Source organism: Mustela nigripes, chromosome 1 (genome assembly GCF_022355385.1).
Source record: "Mustela nigripes isolate SB6536 chromosome 1, MUSNIG.SB6536, whole genome shotgun sequence".
NCBI classification, from domain to species: Eukaryota; Metazoa; Chordata; class Mammalia; order Carnivora; family Mustelidae; genus Mustela; species Mustela nigripes.
In genome coordinates, this window is record NC_081557.1 from 72915628 (window position 1) to 72930733 (window position 15106).

A 15106-nucleotide genomic window follows, 5' to 3' on the forward strand; every position below is an offset into this window, starting at 1 on the left:
GTAATTAATTATAATTATATTATAGATATATATCTATAATAGAGTTATATTAATAATTCTATTGAGTCTCTGAGTAGTAAGTTATGCGATCAAACTCAGGAATTCCATGTCCACTCATCCACTGATGTACCTCTTTGTTGTTAAGTGTAGCCATGGGTCCTATGCAATCTTAAGGTCTTTGTCATGGTTTGAACATCTGGTAACTTCTTTGAGAGTGGTGGAGGCTGCAGAACTTAGGACAAGAAAAAAGAAACCCATACCTAAAATATATGTAGATAATAGTGTAGGAGAATTCCTTTGCTTCCAGGTTGCAAGGATACCAACAGAACATGGTAACTTGTTACCATGCAGCTGATTAAAGTCCTCATGGAGTAGGGCCAAATTAATGGCAGTGGGTGGGCTTAACATAGTTAGGGCATTCTACAATGGTAGTAGTTGGATCAACTTTATTGAGTGAGGGCTCATGTTATTTGGACCTAAACTTAACCTCTGTCTTTGACAAGGTTTCCACTCTGTTCATGAGTCTGCATGTTAATACTAGACTGGCTGATAACAGGGATTGGCTTTAGTTAATTGGCCAAGACATTCTGTGTATTTGTTTGTGTGCTTGTTTATAATGTTTGTATTTGTTTTATAATGTCTTTTCCTAGTGGATGGTAGCATAGCCAATCCCATGGATGGTAAACATACCTTAACACAATACCACAGACTGGGTGGCTTAAACAATAGAGGTATATTTTCTCACAGTTGTGGAGGCTGTGAATGTCAACATCAAAGTATTTCTAGGTTTGATTTCTCCTAATGCTCTCTTCTTGGCTTGCAGATGATCACCTACTCTCTGTGTCTTCACAAGGTTATCACTCTCTCTATGAATGTTTCTAGTTTAAATTTCTTTTTTTTTTTTAGATTTTATTTATTTATCTGACAGAGAGAGACACAAGCTGGCAGAGAAGCAGGCAGAGAGAGAGTGGGGAGCAGGCTGCCCACTAAGCAGAGAGCCCAATAATGCAGGGCTCAATCCCCGGACCCTGGAATCATGACCCAAGCCAAAGGCAGAGGCTTTAATCCACTGAACCACCGAGGCACTGCTCCTCTTCTTTTTAAAACTATTTATGTATTTATTTATTTATTTAAGAGAGAAAGAGAGAGAGAGAATGTGAGCAGGGGGACAGGCAGAGGGATAGAGAGAGAATCTCAAGCAGACTCCCTGCTGAGCACAGAGCCCCGACATGGGGCTCAATCTCAAGTCCTTGAAATCATGACCCGAGTTGTAACCAGTCATATGCTCAACTGACTGAGCCACCTAAGTGCCCTATCAAATTCTTATAAGGACACCATTTATATTAGATTAGGTCTACCTAAAGACCTCATTTTAATTAATTACCTCTTTAAGACCTTATCTCCAAATATGGTTACATTTTGAGGTACTGGGGATTAGGACTTTAATGTGAGTTTTGGAGGGGCACAATTCAGCCCATAACACCAATCTTCTAATCGTATGCCTCCCAGTCCCTGAACAATGAATCAAGCCATTTGCCACTGTCCACTGCCATTTTATGTGTTCTTATCCTAGGCTATTTCTCTTTCAACAGGCAGGTTATAAGGACTTTTATTTTCCCTTTGTGCAAACCCAAAATCCATGTTAAAATGACAAAAAACCAGCAGACTCATGTAAGATAAATTCATGGTGACCAAAGGTGAGTGAAGCAGGATTATGAATAATGAGACAACTCACCTCCTTTTGGGTTAAATCACCTAGGATTTCTGGGCAACTTTTGATCTACTTTAAAAGAAATGAAGAAAAAAGATAGCTTCGCAAAGGCCATAACCTTTTACAAGATAGAACTCGAGATATAGCAACTAACATATGTAAAACTGAGTTTAGAATGAACTTCCTCATCTATTATTTCTTGAAAATTTTATTATAAGCATTTGAGTACACAGGGAATCTGACATCATTTTTTCCATTCTAAAGAATTAGCTCAGAAATGTTAAATTACTTTCTCAAAATCTAAGAGTGGCAGAAGCTTGAGGAAATCTGACTGATTCCAGATGTAGCAGTTTCTTCACTACAACACACTGTCTTAAGACAGGTATGAGCTTGCTGAGAAGACAAGAGTGAAATATGAGAAGCAAACTGGAGGAGGGAATTAAAAAGAAAATAAGAACCGTAACACTGTCATTCATTACAATTTCTTATTTTGCTACATCAATTCATAATTAAAGGGGGAAGTAATAATTAGTGATATTTATTAAATGTGTATTATATGGCATACACATTGGTAAGCTTATGTGCATTATTTCATTTATGAAATAAACGTTCATTATTTCATAATTTCGTGAAATAGGAAACAAAAATGATGCACCATGTCTTCACTAAGAAGTAATAACAGGAATGGGACACAGAATTCTGACTCCCAAGTAATTCTTCCTAATGAAAGCCCATACTGAAAGAAACGTAATGGTTTACATTCTTAAGCAAGTTTTTGTTGTTTACTCTTACAAACTTCAAGGAAAAAAAAAAAACAGTTTTCTTTTTTTTTTTTTAAATTCTGTGCTCTAAGGGATAGAGTAGAAATGTATAATTGTCATATGTTAAGAAAAGAAGGAAGGGAAAACCAAGGAAGGGAAAAAAAGGAAAGCAATTAGGAGGGAAGGCAGGCAGGAGAAAAGAAGAGATAAAAGAAGTGAAAAGGAAACAATGTGTAATCCCTCTGTTCATAATTCCTCACAAAAATAGACATTTTTACTTGTTAAAAACACAATAATTGGGTTTTTATTTGTTTGGTTTGGTTTTATTTTAAGCCTTCTTTCTGGTTACACAATTCAACCTTGGCTTCATTGTTTTTTTTTTTTTTTAAGATTTTATTTATTTATTTGACATACAAAGATCACAAGTAGGCAGAAAGGCAGGGAGAGAGGAAGGGAAGCAGGCTCTCTGCTGAGCAGAGAGCCCGATGTGGGGCTCGATCTCAGGACCCTGAGATCATGACCCAAGCCGAATGCAGAGGCTTTAAACCACTGAGCCACCCAGGTGCCCGAATGATTGGGTTTTGAAGTGAATTTAGAATATATTATGTTTCTTCACATAGTGTTTGTTGTACATGTGGTGTGAAATTAAAAAAAAAATTTACTGTGACTAAAAAAAAGTGATTTTTGTACTACAGAGATATTTAAAATTTGGACTTGATGTCAGAAATGCAAGGCAGGATTAAAGAAAATCACTGGTTAACTGATATGAAATTACTGATACTCCACCACGACAATTTTAATGGAAATACATCTCTTGTGGTTCCAACTAATATAAAAAAGAACCATAAAGATCATTAATTTTTGGTCATGAAGACCACAAGCAACTGAAATACTTTTTCTCAATCTAATCATGAACTATGCAAGATAGGTTTCCTTTAACTTTTGGTAGAATCTTAACATGGAATCTCAGTTACTTTGAAATCAGCAAACTAATATTCCAAAACTTATATTCCAGTTTAGTTATTTGAAATAAAGTATATTATATATATGGGTAGCTTTGCTCTGGTTTTGATGTGGGCACATTCATAAATCTATCAAAGAGTAAATTTAGGAAAATACAATTTTCACTGAGTAGAAAATTTCATTGGAACAGTGAACTTCATTAGAAATAAAAAGAACATGAATGACCTCATACATGTAAATTCCTTGTAGGTAACCAAACAAGGTGTACTTATATAATTTTCAAATATGTTTAAAATGTAAGTCACTTATAAGATTTAAATAACCAATACATATTGCAAATTTCTTAAATCAAGGGAATAATAAAGATAATTTAACATTGTAAATGTTAGGTATGGTGTATAATTATTATAAAAAAACTTCTAAAAACCTGAAATATAGGTATAAGTTAATGTGTTAACTGTTTTTTCTTTTATTTCAGCCTTTTAAAAAGTTTTTTTATTTAAATTTCATCTGGTCAACACACAGTGAAATATTAGTTTCAGGGGTAAAGTTTAGTGATTCAACACTTATATATAGCACCCAGTGTTCATCAATATGAGTACCCTCCTTAACCAATAGTCCATTTAGTCCATTCCCTACCCACATCCCTCCCACTGAGCTTCAGTCTGTTCTCTATAGTTAAGAGTCTGTTTCCTGGCTTGCCTCTCTCTCTCTTTTTAATGATTTTATTTATTTATTTATTTGTCAGAGAGAGAGAGAGCACAAGCAGGTGGAGTAGCAGGCAGAAGCAGAAGCAGGCTTCCCACTGAGCACGGAGCCCAATGTGGGGCTCTATCCCAGGACTCTGGACCTGAGTCAAAGGCAAACACTTAACCCAGTGAGCCACTCAGGCATCCATCTTTTTTATTCTTAAAAAAAAAAAAAAAAAAAATCTTAAATTCCACATATGAGTGAAATAATACAGTATTGTCTTTCTCTGATTGACTTATTTTGCTTAGCATACTTCTCCCTAGTTTCATCCATGTCATTGCAAATGGCAAGATTTCATTCTTCTGTTATAGCTGAGTAATATTCCATTGTATATATAAACCACATCTTCTTTATCCATTCATCAGTCCACGGATATTTTATAATGGATTTATATAATGGATATTTTATAATACTGCTAAAAACATCAGGGTATATGTATCCCTTAGAAAAGCACTATTTTTGTATTATTTGAGTAAATACTTAATAGGGTAATTGCCAGATCATAGAGTAGTGCTTTTGACTTTTTACTGAAACTTCACACTGTTTTCCAGAGTGGCTGCACCAGTCTGCATTCCCACCAACAGTGCATGAGGGTTCCCTCTTCATTACATTCTTACCAACACATACTTCTTGTGTTTTTTTTTTTAATTTTATCCATTCTGATAGGTATGAGATGCTATCTCATTATGGTTTTGATTTGTATTTCCCTGAAGTTGAGTGATGTCGAGCATCTTTTTATGTGTCTATATGTCTACTTTGTAGAAATATCTGTTCATGTTTTCTATCCATTTTTTAACTGGATTATTTGTTTTTTACGTGTTGAGTTTTATAAGTTCTTAAATATTTTGGATACAAACCTTCTATCAGATCTGTCATTTACAAATATCTTCTTCATTGGGTAACTTTTTAGTTTTGATGATTGTTTCCTTCACTGTGCAGAAGCTTTTTATTTTGATGAAGTCCCAATGGTTTACTTTTGCTTTTGTTTCCCCTGCGTCAGGGCCGTATCTAGTAAGAAGTTCCTATGGCTGATGTCCAAGAGGTTACTACTTGTGTTCTTTTTTAGGATTTTTATGGTTTCCTATCTCACACTTGTGTCTTTCATTCATTTTGAATTTATTTTGTATACGGTGTTAGAAAGTGGTCCAGTTTCATTCTTTTGCATATTGCTGTCCAGTTTTCCCAGCACCATTTGTTGAAGAGACTGTCATTTTTCCACTGGATATTATTTTCTGCTTTGTCAAAGATTATTTGACTATATAGTTATGGCTTTATTTTTGGGCTTTCTATTTTCTATTTTGTTCTATTGATCTATGTCTATGCTTGTGCAGTACCATACTGTTTCGATCACTACAGGTTTGTAATATACCTTGAAGTCCAGAATTGTGATGCCTCCAGCTTTGCTTTCCTTTTACAAGGCACCTTTGGGTATTCAGGGTCTTTTGTGTTTCTAAACAAATTGTAGGGTTGTTTACCCCAACTCTGTGAAAAATGCTAGTGATATTTCGACAGGGTTTGCACTAAATATGTAGATTGCAGGGCGCCTGGGTGGCTCAGATGGTTAAGCCTCTGCTTTCGGCTCAGGTCATGATCCCAGAGTCCTGGGATGGAGTTCTGTATTAGGCTCCTTGCTCAGCAGGGAGCCTGCTTCTCCCTCTCCCTCTGCTGTTCCCCCCCTGCTTGTGTGTGCTCTCTTTCTCTCTCTGTCAAATAAAAAAATAAAATCCTTAAAAAAATAAACAAATATGTAGATAGCTTTCGGTAGTATATACATTTTAACAATATTTGTTCTTCTAATCCATGAGCATGTAATGTCTTTCCATTTCTTTCTCTTATCTTTAATTTCTTTCATCAGTGTTTTATAGTTTTCAGAGTACAGATCTTTTACCTCTTTGGTTAGGTTTATTCCTAGGTGTCTTACAGTTTTTGCTGTGATCATAGATGGGAATAATTCTTTGATTTCACTTTGTGCAGCTTCATTATTGGTGTATGGCAATGTCACAGATTTCTGTACACTGATTTATATCTTGCAACTTTACTGAATTCATTTTCAGGTCTAGCAATTTTCAGGTCTAGCAATTCTTTGGTGGAAACTTTGGGTTTTCTATATGGGGCATAATGTCATCTGCAAATAGTGAGTGTTTGACTTCTTTGCTGATTTGGAAGCCTTCTATTTCCTTTTGTTGTCTGAGTCTGAGTACTATGTTAAATAACAGTGGTTAGAATGTACACCCCTTCATTCTTCCTGACTAGAGAGGAAGTTTGCTTGTTTGTTTGTTTGTTTTTTCCCATTAAGAATTATATTAGTTGTGGGTTTTTATATATGACCTTTATGATATTGAGGGATGTTCCCTCTATCCTTGCTTTGTTGAGGTTTTTTTTTTTCATGAAGGGAAGTTGTACTTTGTCAAAGGCTTTTTCTTCATCTCTTCAGAGGATCATATGGTTTTTATCCTATTTTTATTAATATGGTGTATCATGTTGATTTATTTGCAAATATGGAACTACCTTTTAGCCCAGGAATAAATCCCACTTGACTGTGGTGAATGCTTCTTTTAATGTACTTTTGGATTTGATTTGCTAGTATTTTGTTGAAAATTTTTACATACATGTTCATTAGAAATATTGGCATGAGGTTCTCATTTTTAGTGGAGTCTTTGGGTTTTGGAATCATGGTAATGCTTACTTCATAGGGTGAGCTTGGAAATGTTCCTTCCATTTCTAATTTTTGGAAGTTTGAGAAAAATTAGTATTAACTCTTCTTTAAATTTTTGGTAGAATTTACCTGGGAAGCAGTTTGGCCCTGGACTTTTGTTTGCTGGGATATTTTGTATTACTGATAATTTCTTTGCTGGTTATCAGTTTGTTCAAGTTATCTATATCTTCCAGTTTCAATTTTAGTAGATTATGTGTCTAGGAATTTATTCATTTCTTCCAGGTTGTCTAATTTATTGGCATATAGTTTTTCATAATACACTCTTATATTCCTTTGTATTTCTGTATTGTCATTTCTCCTCTCTTATTTGTTATTTTGTTTATTTAGGTACTTACTCTTCTCTTTTTAGTAAGTCTGGGTAGGGGTTTATCAGTTAATTTTTTTCAAAGAACTAGCTCCTGGTTTCATTGATAAGGTCTACTGTTTACAAACTACTTTAGTTTTTGTTCTTGGGAACTCTATTTCTCTTTCTATTCTGAATGATGGCCTTGCTGGATAGAGTATTCTTGTCTATAGATTTGCTATCTTTTAGCTTGCCAAGTTTTCTGTGGAGACATCTACTGCTAACCTTGTGGGTATTCCCTTGTAAGTAAGGGACTTCCTTTGTATTGCTCCTTTTAGATTTTTTTTCTTTATTACTATATTTTGCAAATTTAACTATAATATGGCTTGGGGTTAACCTGCTTTTGTTCATTTTGATGAGAGTTCTTTGTGTTTTCTGGATCTGGGTGTTTGTTTCCTTCCCCAGATTAGGAAGTTTTTAGTGATTCTTTCCTCAAATAAACCTTCCCTCTTTTTCTTGCTTCATCTTCTGAGAGTCTTGTGATACAAATTTTATTACGTTTGCTGGAGTCACTGAGTTCCCTAAGTCTACGCTTGTAAGTATCATTCTTTCTTTTGTTCAGTTTCATTATTTTTCATAAATCTATCTTCTATATCACTTATTCATTCTTCTGCTTCTTCCACCCTTGTGGTTATAACATCCTATCAGTTTGAAATCTTAGATATTGCATTTTTCATTTCAGCCTTACTGTTTGTTTGGGTTTTTTTTAGCTCTTTTCTCTCTGTGGTAAGAGTGTTCCTGATGTCTTCCATGCTCTTCTCAAGCCCAGTGTATATCCTTATGATGTTGCTTTAAATTCTGCATCAGGCATATTGTTTTTATCTGTTCCAATTAGATCTCTTGCCATGAACTTTGCTTATTTTTGTTTTGGGATGAATTACTCCATCTTGGTATTTTGTCTAGTTCTCTGTCTTCTTCTCTGTGTTAGAAAAACCTGTTATGTTTCCTACTCCTCTGAGCAATGTCTTTATGAAGAAGAGGCCATATTCTGTTCAGGGTCTGGCACACCAGGAAGGGTCTCTGGTGTTCACTGTGTGTACTCGGCTGCTGTGTTTTAACTGTCTATCCCTCAGGTCAGTCATCTGTAGCAATTGGACAATGTTTAGAACTTGATCAGAGTGTGGTGAGTTTTCACTGTCTATGCTCTGGTCTGCTTGTTAAATGAGACCTGATGCTATTTCCATTAGAACTGAAGCTTTGCAGAACTGTATGAGCAATAGATGTGATACATGTGGGGGTTCATGCTGGTCTTCTGTGGAAGGAGCCTGCTGCACTGGTCCTTAGGCACACCTGCCTGAGATAAGCAGTACCAGAGTAACACAAGGGAATAGAACTTAGTGTAAGCTGGTTAGGCAGCCAGTGTTGGCACTCTGCTGTTTACTGACATTGGTTTATGCTGAGGGGTGAGAGAGGGATGCCACTATTCAGTTCATTTGTTTCCGGAGAGTGGAGTTCATTCTTTCTGCTCTCAGGGAAGTCTCCCAGAGTGAATAATTGCCTTTCATGTGTCCTAGGCATTTTTCAGATTGCTCTTTTTACAGTCTGTTTCCAGGTTGCTTAACTTCCTGGAGCAGCACAGTACACTTTGGGTTGTATCCCAGCCAAGACTGCTGACTTTTAAAACTATAAACCTTAAGGACCCAGTGTGCCAAGGACCTGCACTCATTTTCTGGAAGAGGGTCTTGCCTCACTGGGACTGATGAAGTTTGATCCAGTGGGGTGGTTACATCAGAGTGCTGGGGAATGGGATTTGGAATAAAGCAGGTTAAATAGCCAGTGTCCAAGTTAGCCACCCCTAGCAAGTGTATCTGCATCTATGCTAAGAGGGAGGGGGGAGTGAAATGGTGCTCACCAGCTCCTTTGTTCCAAGAAAGTCAATTCTACCTCTCACAGATGTACTCCAAGAAGCAGGAACAATAACCCTGAGCCCATCTCCATCACCACCCTCCATCGTGTGCTCTAGGCAATCCTCAGACTGCATCATCTGTCCCAGGATTACTTGTCTGCTTTCTGTCCAGGAGTAGGGCAGCACCCTAAAGGGTTCTATTCCAGCAAAGCCCATTGACCTCTAAAACTCCAGTCTTGTGGTATCTGGGTGGTTCAGTCAGTTAAACATCTGCCTTCAGCACAGGTCGTGATCCCAGGGTTCTGGGATTGAACCCCATGTCCTGCTTCTTCCTTTCCCTGTGCCTGCCACTCCCCCTGCCTGTGCTCACACTCTCTCTCTCTGTCAAATAAATAAATACAATCTTAGACAAACAAACAGAAGAAGAAGAAGAAGAAGAAGAAGAAGAAGAAGAAGAAGAAGGAGAAGAAGGAGAAGAAGAAGAAACTCCAGTCTTTAAGACCCACTGATTCCAAAAACTCACAAAAATCATTCCCTCACATTTTCCCAGTCAATGGCTTTGTTGAAGTGTATCCCTTGTGCATATTCCTGTGCACTCCTTTCTCTCTTTTCCCTCTCTCTATGGCCAGGGCTCTCTCACTTCCACAACACCTATGAACCATTTCTCCCCCAAACCACATCTCTCTACTTCCTACCTTCCTTGATGTGGCTTTTTTCTCCCTCTAGTTGTGCAGGTTGTTCTGTCAGTCCTCAGGTCAATTTCATAGATATTCGGAATGATTTGATAGTTATCTATCTCTGTTTGAGGGTTGAGGCAAGCCTAGGGTCCTCCTGCTATGCCACTAGTTTAGCTCTACCAACCTATTTCAGCTTTTGAATTATAATTGACATAAAAACTTGTAAGATATTAAATGCACTGTGATTATTTGATGTACAGATATATCATGAAAGAGTTCCCCCATCTAGTTAACATCTATTTATTTATTTATTTATTTATTGTGAGAATATTTGAACTTTACTGTCTCGGAAAATTCCAATTATACAGTAGTGTTATCAATAGTAGTCACTGTGTTTTACTTTAGATCCTCAGATTTTTTTTAATCTTATAGTTAAAAGTGTATACTTTTTGACAAATGTCTCCTTATATCTCCCATCCTCTAGCCCCTGACAACCACGTTTTGACTCTGTTTCTCTTTAATTAATTGAAGAGTTGCTCTTCGATTAACTTTGGATTTAGTTTGTTCCTTTACTAGTTCCTTGAAGGTAAAGTTAGATTGGTTATTTAAAATCTTCCTTTTTCCTTAATGCATATTTTTCTTTTCTTTTCTTCTTTTCTTTCTTTATTATCTTTTTCTCTTTTTGTTTTTTCTTTTCTTCCTTTTTTTTTTTTGCTATGCACTTCCCTCTTAGAATTGCTTTTATTGCATCCCATAAATTCTAATATGTTGCATTTCATTTTTATTTATCTTAAGATTTTTTTTTATTATTATTTGATTTCGTCTTTAACCTATTTGCTGTCCAGGACCATGTTGCTTAATCTCCTTGTATTCAAGAATTTTCCAGTTTTCATCTTGTATTTGATTTTGATTTTCATACCACCATGGTCAGAAAAATTACTTGGTATGATTCTAATACTCCTAAAGTTATTGTCTAATGTTGTCTAACCTATTTCTATTTTTTTAAATTTTTTTAAGATTTTGTTTATTTATTTGACAGAGAGAGCGCACAAGTAGGCAGAGAGGCAGATAGAGGGAGAAGGAGAAGCAGGCTCTCTGCCGAGCAGGGAGCCTGATGCGGGGCTTGATCCCAAAATCCTGGGATCATGACCTGAGCTCAGGCACTTAACCTATTGAGCTATCCAGGTGCCCAGCCTATTTCTATTCTTTAAAAAAGTTCCAGGAATTCATAAGAAGAATGTGTATTCCTCTGTTGTTGGAGGAAATGTTAAGACTGTCTGCTCTGATGTGTAGTTTAACTTCATTGCTTGCTTATTGGCATCCTGTGTGTATTATGTGTTAAATGTTTTAACCTATTAAAACCCATGAAAATTGGATTAAAGTGATGTTCATCTCTGTTTATTATAAAATATAAATTATAGAGGAAAATTAAGCCTGGAAAGCAATGACTAAATAGATATCTAGTGTTTAAAGTATTATATCTATGTGTTTATGTCATTAACCACTATAACAGTATATAGTCATTTCCTATATAACTAAATAGAGCCTGTTTCTTAACAGGTGACCTTCAAGGATTGCTATTTAGTGCCACTCAAGATCTACTAGCATCATTTTTGCATGACTACTGCAAAAGGATATCTTAACAGATCAGTTCTTTTTTGAAGTTTATAACTTGGACCCTGTTTTCAGAAAGCAGGTACAGTTCATTTTTTTTATTAATCTGTCTTTACAGTTGAAAAGAATGTTGAAGGGGAAAAAATACATAAAACCTGTGTGTATCATTCATGATACTCCTTAGCGCAATATATTAAAGTCAATATTTTATATACTGAAAAGCAGAAAGTGTTCTATCTTTAAATTGAAAAAAAAACTTGATTGTATCATTTAAACACACTCTACAAATATTCTGGAGATAATATTAATGAAAAGTGGTAAAATATTTTGTCTTTATTAAACTTATGGTTTTATATGAGCATGGCAAGAACATGAAGATTGTGTTAAATCGTTTGAAACAAAAAGACAATCAGTCCTCTGATGTACCCTCCTCTATTTCTTTCTCAACAAATATATACTATGCTAATGAATAGATTTTGTGATGATGAGTTTGAAGACAGTGCTTAACCTGTATAAACAGGAAGTCATGGCAGAATGAGTTTGAGTCATCCCCACTTTCCTAGGACAACTTTTGAATGAAAGTGATTACTACAATGTTTTCTCAGCAGCTCCACATTCTTATATACTTATTCAGCAACCCAAATCATTAAATAATAAATGCATCTCCCTGGATCTAAGAGTCCTTTAAAATTAATACATTAAAATATTTTAGAATACATGATCAGATCCATGTTTAATATTTATGAGTAAGTGGACATCAATAGATCATCTCAAGTTAAATCCAACATGTACTGTTTAACTATAATATTTGTGATGTATCTTTAGATAATCAACCAAATAGATCAATTCATTTTACATAGAATTATTTACCTCTGTATTCTAATTATTTATAAATATTGACAATATCATAACTTAAGGTTTCCATATAACTCTCCTCTAATTTGTTAGGTTAGTTTAAATTAATTGATTTAAAATATTAGAATGTATTTTACTCAGTTTATTCTATATTTTCAGTATCTTCAGTCTTAAAAATTGGAGTTAAAGAAAGAAAATGATCAAATCTGAATCTGGGGATAGTTCTGAAGGAGAAAGTAAGGGTCAGCAGTTTGGCCAGGACTTTCTACAAGTCAGGCCCAAATTCTGGAAAGTAACTGCAGAAAATTTTATATATGAAATGTCTTTCTTTCACTCTATTAAATCATATCAGCTTTTCATTTTTATTGAAGGCCCTTATTGAAGGCTCATACAATATGAGGTGTCCTTAGATTAATTTTGTGGAGTAAAGCAACCATGAATTTGACATTTTCCCAAAGACTAGGAAACAAGAGGAGAAAAAAGATAAAGAAGTGGGTAGAAATTCTCTAATAGTGAAACTCCAAACCATGGGTAAAGAATAGTTTGCCATAAATTAGTGCATTGCTACATTCCAATATTAGGCAGATTTTTTAGCCAAATTTTGCCATCATAGTTTTATTTGTAACAATAAGAATGATCTCAGAATAGGTTACATATACAAAATAAAATTAAAACAATCACCTTTTTTTCTATTTACAAATTACATGGACACATTTTGGAAGGTATATAAAGCATTTTATCCTTAACTCTTAATCACAAGAATGTTTTAACGAATCAAAGTCTATATTAACTTCCTACTTAGGTGATAACTTGAGTACCAGATATAAATTATATGTAGACACTTTAATTAGATTTTGTAATGTTGGGAACCATTTATTTGTGGTGCTTGTAACATTTTCAAAGAAAGACAACTGAACACAGCATAGCAGCTGTAGGTAAGAGTATTTTGGGTCTAATTCTCACTTCCAGATGGATGATTGATATGCAATTTAGATTTATGGTAGACATATCAGCAGATGGAAATAGAATGGAGTAAATGTATTTCCCACCTGTGAACTGGTGTGCTCTATCAATTACCAGCTGAATTGTATTAAATTCAAGTAATTGAACAGAACTCTAATTAATTTTTGAGAGGAGAGTTTTTGTCAAGCTATTAATAAATCCAGGTTTCAAGTTGACAATATAGAGCTTATTTAACTGTACAGGGAACCTATGGTTGCAGGTTTGGCATAGCATAGTCCACTCTTGTTAAGTCACTTTTGTTATTACTCTGCCCAACTAATTGAAAAGCACAGTGGTAGAATAGGAAGCAATTGAAACAAATGAGACAGACTGAGCACTCCAAAAAGACTTAAGTGAATTAGAATTGATGAATCTGATGAGAGTGGATTCATGGTGTCACTTTAAATAAAGCCCCATTTTATTCATGTACTTGCGCCTCATCTGTCTCTACAACTACTAAAAACATCCAGGGGAAACACTGACAGTTTTATCTTGACATAATCAACTAAATTCCTGCCATAATAAGAGGCAACATATATTAAAAGCAGTCCTGAGTTTAACCTCTGAGAATGAGATATTTCACTCAATAACTTACACAACTTTTATCGAATAGGCATTAGCTTAGCTCCAAAAGAGCTTCATTCCATTAAAGAAGAGTCTGAGTGGCTCTAGGTTTATAGATTTTCAGAATTGGCAGAATTCTGATCATCTATTTAAAAAAATTCTCTATTCCTTACTCTCAATATATGCAATCCTAGAGTACTACTGCTAATAAAAATAGTAGGACGCTCTTTCACTTTCAAAAACGGGAATTTAATTTTTATCATAATGGTCTTGACAATTACATCACAATTTGAAAGGGGAAAAAACGATCTTTTCATATATATTAGTTGCTACATGTGTATAGTGTATATTAACAGTACTGCTACATGTTATGCATCCAGAACTGACAATTGAAAATAATGGGAAAAGTCCATGGAGATTATTTTTGGTGAATATTTGAAATTTTTAAACAACTGGATAGTCCTTCAGGGTTAGTGTGTCAAAATCAATGTGAATGTAGATTTTTAATTGCAAATAAGGAAGATGGAACAGTTCCTTCCAAAATTGTTATTCAATAATAAAATTTTTATTTTGAAGTATTTGTTATAAACATCTGTATTTTGCCATTTATAAATAATAGTATTTTTATATACTATTTTATTTTGTAAACTATTAAATACTCTACTTGTAGTTTTTTGTCTTTCAGAAGATACTATTTTGAAATCTTTTATAGGAACACTTGCTATATAAAGTATACAAAAATATTTTAATATGGGAACTGAAAAAGAATGATTTAAGTAATTTCTCATTTGGCATGAAATATTATATAATATGAAGTTGTATGAATGTCTTAAATAACATTATCTCTCTCTACCTGCTAATGGTAGAGGTGGGAAGGGGTGATTTGAGTTGACTATCAAGGGCTTATATTTAATATCAGTATATTCATAGAAGACACAGTGAATTACTATTTTTCAAGTTGGAATTCCTAAAAATATGAAAAAAAAAACCTGGGTTTTCCCAAAGCAAGAAAAAAGAAAAAAGAGTATTAAATTTTGATGTGAAAATATGCCAGACTGCCTGTTTTATAGTGCATAAACCTTTGCAACCAGGATGCAAAGCATTCATAAACTCTAAGCATTCAAACACTTTGAGTGGTGTGAATATATGCAAAATACCTCATACATGATACTTGTCCAGTAAACAGTAACTTTTTATTGAATATTTTTTTAGTGGAGAGAATTAACAGAAACAGAGAAAATGCTGACATTTAGGCTATGTCATACTTTCCTATACTTTTAAATTTTAAGGAAGACTGAGTGTGG

The 15106-nt window shown here is 34.7% G+C and overlaps 1 long non-coding RNA gene across 1 annotated transcript in view; it reads left to right on the top strand.

Moving 5' to 3' along the window:
- LOC132012180 (uncharacterized) overlaps positions 1 to 15106 on the top strand; it is a 303469-nt gene that overhangs the window by 48696 nt on the left and 239667 nt on the right. The window contains exon 2 of the long non-coding RNA XR_009402545.1: positions 11328 to 11463. This is a non-coding gene — a long non-coding RNA (uncharacterized LOC132012180). The remainder of the gene's footprint in view (positions 1 to 11327; positions 11464 to 15106) is intronic.